This window comes from Acanthochromis polyacanthus, chromosome 22 (assembly GCF_021347895.1).
Source record: "Acanthochromis polyacanthus isolate Apoly-LR-REF ecotype Palm Island chromosome 22, KAUST_Apoly_ChrSc, whole genome shotgun sequence".
Classification (NCBI taxonomy): Eukaryota; Metazoa; Chordata; class Actinopteri; family Pomacentridae; genus Acanthochromis; species Acanthochromis polyacanthus.
Genome location: NC_067134.1, coordinates 29,791,488 through 29,798,151, shown reverse-complemented (window position 1 = coordinate 29,798,151; position 6,664 = coordinate 29,791,488). Strand labels below are relative to the sequence as shown.

The 6,664-nt window shown below is 44.6% G+C and overlaps 2 protein-coding genes across 3 annotated transcripts in view; one reads left to right on the top strand and one right to left on the bottom strand.

Annotated features, from left to right (window-relative positions):
- LOC127531871 (zinc finger protein OZF-like) overlaps positions 1 to 6,664 on the top strand; it is a 199,775-nt gene that overhangs the window by 66,165 nt on the left and 126,946 nt on the right. The window lies entirely within an intron of this gene.
- Positions 1 to 6,664, bottom strand: part of LOC127531869 (zinc finger protein 665-like) — a 103,961-nt gene that overhangs the window by 45,461 nt on the left and 51,836 nt on the right.

Below are 6,664 nucleotides of genomic sequence, written 5' to 3'. Positions count from 1 at the left end.
AAACATTCATGATCACACTTAAACTAATTTCGTGGTTCTCCTCCAGGTTGTTTTCTCCTGACTAGATCCTTGCTTGTGTTGTTTCTACTCTCAGATGTTCGTCTCTTTGGATAAAAGCGTCTGCTAAATGAAACTGTAGAATGTTCAATTTGTTCAATGACTGAACTCAGTGCAGTTCAGCTGGTGGACAGTTGGACTGTTGTTTCCATTCTTATTTGAGGTTCAGGTCCAATTCCTTCTCACCACTGGAGCCCAAACAGCCACTGAAGCAGTGTTGCCTTCTGTCATCACTGAGATCAAAGAGATCCTCAGTTCAAATTCTCTTCATCTACTTTGATGGTCTTGAGAGATTTGGGGGTGCTTGCTAAAAGCAGTGGTGAGAAGGTGTAGGTAGGCAGGTCTAAGCACCAAAAAGAAATAGACAGGCTCGTAAAAGAAAGGAGGCAGTTACGGAAGCAGTGGAGGAAGGCATCTAAAGAAGAAAGAGAGGGAATTAATGTGTTGCAGGAGGAACTCTGAAGGGCAGAACACCTTGGGGAGAAGAGAAAGAAGAATGTGCAAGGTTAACATTTTTTAGCAACCCTTTTAATTTTGTGAAGACCATGTTCAATCAGGAAAAAGGGAGGACAGATTAAAGCAGCAACGTCAGAGGTTAAAGAGTATTTGAGGTTGATATATTCAGATTCAGGGGATAATAGGAGCATAGGTCTTCCACCTGACATGCCACCATTAGGGGAAATGGGAGATGGATTTTAGCTCACCGAGATGGAGAGAAGTTGTGGAGGTGGTCAGGCGTGCAAAGGCTTCGTTGGCCCAAGGGCCTAATGGAGTCCACTACAGGGTCTACAGGAGTTCACTTGGCATTTAAAGGATACTGTGGACACATCTGAGAATATTCTGGGAGAAACAACGTATCCCAAGAGCATGGCGTAGGACAGGAGGTGTTTTCATCCCCATGGAGAAGGAGTCATCAGACCTCAGCCAGTTTTGGATGATTTCTCTCCTAAATGTTGAGGGCAAGATTTTCTTCAGTATTGTAGCTCAGAGGTTGGCTAGTTACTTAGTGAGGAATGGTCTGATCGTTTCTACAGCACAGAAGGCAGGGATACAGGAATTTTGTGGGTGCTTGTAGAAGAACAGCATGATTTGGCATCAGATTCAGAGAGCTAAGAGGGAGAGGAGTGACTTGAATGTTGTGTTTTACATTTGGTTAATGTGTTCGGATCAGTGCCACAGAGCCTTATTTGAAGTTCATTTCAGTACTTTAAAGTGCCAGAGATGGTTGGTAACCTGGTGGAAGCATATTTCCAGGACATCAGATTATGTGCAAGTACAGGAGATTTTCCAACAGGCTGGCAAAGATTGGAGGTTGGTATTATGGCAGGATGTAAAGTTTTGCCGTTAACATTCACAATGGCTATGGAGTTAATTATCAGGGCTTCCAAGTGGGTCGTAGGTGGAGAGAGACAGCAGAATGGAATGCGTCTTCCGCAAGTTACAACTTATATGTGTGGCAGGACGGCCTAGTCCGTCCCCACTTATGTTAAGTGTATTGGATCAGGCGGTGTAGTTTCCAATTGCTCCCGGTCATTGAATGCAGTTAGGAGCAATCATCCTATCGCACCTTGATTACTGGACGGTGCTATACTGCAGCATATCTGTGAGAGGGCTGCGCATTTTCCACATGCATCCTCTTCCTGGAGCTGGGGTGTTCACTCAGCCGCGTGGTTTGCCGTGGCAGTCTCGAGATGCTGGCGGAGTATTTCTCTACCTCCATGTCAGAATTCGGCTGGTACCTTGGCCAAAGGCTGGGTGCCGGGTGTGTGTGGCCTCGGAGCTGGGCATAACCTATGCATCGCGTTGGATTTTTGAGTGATCGTGCAGCTGTTTCACCTGATGCCTGAGGAGCTGCGGTTTTATTGACGAGCGACTCTACGTCTGAAGCAAGCTGCTGCCGTTCTGTCTTCGTGTTCTGTCTCCGTGTTCAGTGCAGCAAGTTCTCTGCCATCAGGAATTGCTGCATATGTCTTATTATATGGTGTTTTAAAGACAATCTTGGTGTGCGTGTGCCCATTGCCTGGCACACACGTTTGTGTAAAAATTATTAGCTTTGGTGGCGACCTCCGGGGTTCAGTATTATAGTGTGGTGTCAGGGTAGTTCTAAAGATCTCTGTTCCTGTGGCTAACCGTATTTCTTTTTCTGTGGACAGGAGCTGTGGGCTGTATGACGATGTGGCTGGCTGATTCCCCCCGAGGTGGTGGTCCCCTCACTCCCTGTACAGTAGAACACTTGGGTGTCCATTAGTGGTTTTGTTTTTTTTTTGCATGTGTGGTGTGTCGCATCCGGACCCTCCCCTTCCCTTTTCAGTCAGTCATTCCGGCTGGTACGCCCTCAGCCGTGAGTTCAGTGTATAGATGTTCGGTGGCTGCACCCTGGAGGTCCAAAAAGACTGCATCTATTTTGCCACTCACTATGGAGTTGTCTTGTGGCACCGCACTAAGATTTTTTATTGAAATATTGTCATTTTAACAGAAAGTATATATATTGTTAATAAATTCTATTTTGTGTATATTTTGGAGTCACGTCCGTCTCAAGTGTCGCATGTACCTGTGTGACCTTCTCTCTGTATTGGAGTGGTGTTCCCTCTAATAAGATTTCCTGGGGTGAAATTCCCCCAGGTGGCGTTGTCGGTAATTTGGTAACTAACCAAAGCACATTAACCCTCGTAGCATTGCCACATATGGATATATGACACTGATAACTAAAACAGTGCCATGTACAAAGAGGTTGTAGATAAATAGGAATCTCAAATGGGCTACTATGAGATCAAGCCTAGGAAATCGAGGAGTATTTCAATATACAGAAGGAAATTCCTACCATTAGGGAAGCAGTCAGTAAGAGCTTAGGAAGGTGGTATAATGTGGACCTCAATAATAAGGAGCAAGTTGTGCAATTTAAACAGGATGCTGCAGAAAGGCTAGATAGAATAGATAAATCAGGTATCCCAGGAACACTGAGGTTGTGGGTGCTTGCAGTTTGGCTTACATCCTAGATCAGGGGTTTCCAAAGTGGGGTGTTGACCCCCTGGGGGTCGTGAAATGCCAAGGGGGTGGGGGTCACAAAAATGATCTTCAAGTAACCCCCGAGTTGTTCGGACAGATTAACGACAGTATCATTTGCAGGTGACAGGTCATTTACAGCACCTCAGTAAACATCACAGACTACGGCACATGTTCACTGTACACTAGTCTCGTGGATTTCTTCTGAACATCGCATATCAGTACAGTAGGACTTAACTGTTGATATTATCTTCAAAATGAACATTGGCTAATACCAACAAAAAGACAAGGTAGAGAGGCAAGTGGAGAGGCAGCAGAGGAGAGCGGAGAGTCGCCTTCAAGAAGACCATCACCTTCTGAAGCAGGGAGAGAGCGGATCACCACTATAAGGGATCCATAAGCAGTCAGACCAGCTTTCCACTAAGTGTCGCAAGTATCGAGAGGAATATATCCAATATGGATTCATGTGCATCATTATCAGTGAAGTACAGCATCCCCAATGTGTGGTGTGCACTGAGGTGCGTGGACATGAGAGTTTAAACCCAGTAAAAATCCTGAGACACTGAAAATGAAGCATCCTTCTCTTGCAGCCAAAAACAACCGCATTTTTTCTGCCGAAAAGAGAGAGAGTTGCCAAGGCCAAAAGAAATCATAACTAGCCAAACAACAATCCCTACCAATGCCTAAAAGGCATCATATGCGGTGGCATATTTAATTCACAGACGATAAAGCATCACACAATCGGGGAAACCCTCATAAAACCTGCTCCTATTGCTATATGTCAGACAATGCACGGAGACAAACAGGTGCGGGAGATGGAATCGGTACCGCTGTCTGATGGGACGATATCCCGGCGCATCACCGACAGGGCCCAGGACATAAAATGTCAGCTGATTGACAGAGTGAAGAAAGAGAAATATGCTTTGCAGTGAGATGAATTTCTCAGGCTAATCTACAAATGCAAATGTGCTGCCTTGCAACGTCTGGTGTAACATACAGTAAAATAAATGCCACGTATGTGCCATTATATGTTAGTGATACAAACATAATCATAATAAATATACTCGATGAAAAGTCACATTACCATTCCCAGTTGTATTTTTATGCACAGTCGTTCAGGCAAAGACACTGGTTCAGGCAGCTGTCCGGTCCTGTCTCTCTCTCTCCATCCCATCTGTTACGCCGAGAGCGTCCCCTGCTCCATTCGTAGTGACTGGTAATGCAGCATTTTCATTCGAGATCGTTTCTTGGTTTGGAAATCGTTTCATGTTCTGGAAATTGTTTCTTAGTTTGCAGATTGTTTCTTTGTTTTGGAGATCGTTCTTGTTTTGGAATCATTACTTGATTTGCAGGTCGTTTTTTGGTTTGGAGATCGTTTTTCTCCTTTGCATCGTTTCTCTTTCAGCAGCTCTGTTTTGGGTTTTTTTTTCTTCAGCGCGTTATTTCATTTGCCACCCACGATCCTCTTTTGTACCTCGTTTAGACCTGTGTTTGAGTTTGTGATTTTGCATGTTCTGTACTTAAAGCTGTTTTCCTAAACTGAGGAGTTTTGGAAAGTTGCAGATCGTTGGCCCCTGTCGGCCACCGTATAATCAGGTGCTGAGAAAGCTTCGCTGCAGGAATTGAAGAGAGAGAAAGCAGGTGAATTCTGAAGGCTCTAGTAAGGAGAGGTTAGTGGGGAAATTTCTTGGAGAAGGGCAGAAGGATAGGGCCCTTTAGTAGACCCTCCAGAAAACACGATTATTGCAGATTCGCAATGAATTCCCGCATTAATCACCAAAATGTCGCTGATTATGCGGGGGTCAATTATTTCCTAAAAGGCCGCATAAGCCCCGCAAAACAGCACATAATTCCGCAAGAATCTCACATTTCCTGCTTGATTTCACAATTTCTGCAAAAAATGAGAAAACTATAACCAATATAAATGGAGTTGTGAGTGAGTTTTTATGTGACGCCCGGCCTGACGTCATCAGTTCACGCATTCACACAGACACTAGACGCACGAGCTGATGCAGAGCGCGGTGCCAGTGTTGCCAACTTAGCGACTTTCTAGCTAAATCTAGCGACTTTCCAAAGCGTCCTGGTGACTTTTTTTGTCAAAAGCGACTAGCGACAAATCTAGCGACTTTTTCTGCCGTTTTGGAGACTGACAGGAAAACTCGGATCATTCTGCAGTTAGTTTTCAACAAGCAGCAGGTACTGCTGTAAGAGCTTCTCCCCATCCCAAAGCACAGGCTGTCAGTCCAGTGACCCCGCAGCAGTCCTAGTGTCTGATTAGAGGACACATCACTCGGCGGCCAGACGGCAAGTGAATCGCACATGCGGACTAAGTCACTACAGATCCCATCCACACTTATGGAGCGGGATATAAATGAAAATGTTTCTTCACTGTCATACTAAAATAAACCACAGCATTTAGCCTCTAGTACAAAAACATATTTTGGGTGTTTTATACTCACTTTTTGGTCTCTTCCAGAACATTATGCCTCTCTCCTACAACGTTAATTACAATTACATGCAAACGGAGAAATATGCAAATTAGGCGATGACGTCATTTAGCAACTTCTAGCGACTTTTAGGAGGACAGCCAACAGCTACTTTCCTTACTGAGGAGTTGGCAACACTGCACGTCGCTCAGAGAAGAAAAACAAGAATGGCGAATGCTCAAAGATCACATTTACCTACGAATATTTCAGCCAGAGACGGGGCAAAACAGTACCCAGATTTACTGCACAAAAGTGGGGGCAAACTTTTTTGCACCCCGTGCAATATTGTTCTGGAGCACCGAAGAAAATCAACCGTGTTGCAGCACTTCTCCACGACGAAGCACAGCAAAAGGTTTGCTGAACACAAAGGACTCAAAGAGCAACTTAGTGGTAGCCTAATAACAGAATGTAGGAGAAGAATCACCTTTTTTTCCCAGTTCTTACATATTTCGCATCTTTTTGCATATTTCACAACTGTTCGCATACTTTGCAACTTTCCACAATTTCCCCGCATAAAATGGCATAAAAACCCCGCATATTTATTCGCATAAGCAAGGATTTTAGCCCGCGGAATCAAGGATTTTTGCCCGCGTTTTTCTGGAGGGTCCATTTTAGTCAGGAAGGAGGCAGGAGCCTATGACTGGGAAATGCAGGTAGATTTAGGAGGAAGATTTGTTGTTCTCCAAGAAATAGTGTGTACTAATCTGAGGCTAGACATTGTTTTGTGGTCTGTAAAGGAAAAATATATTTCACTGAGTTAAAAGTCCCATTTGAATATTTAGTGGAGGCAGCTCATGAGAGGAAGAAGGCTGCATATGCAGACTTAAAGACAGAAACTGAGCAGAGAGGGTGGAGAACCAGAGTTTGCCCTGTTGAGGTGGGGTGCAAGGGGCTTTGTTGGAGCTGTTTCACTTTTGAGGGAGCTGGGAGTACAGGGGCAGAATCTGAGAAAGATGATGAAGGAAGTGGCAGATGAGGCTGCTAGATCTAGTCAGTAGATATGGATTATGCGAAATAACAGTAGTTGGGGGGTGAATTAGAGGTGATGAAGGACAAGGAAAAGGCAGAGGAAGCCCTCTCCTTCATTCTGCTTTTCGAGCCTTCTTTTCTGTCTCCCA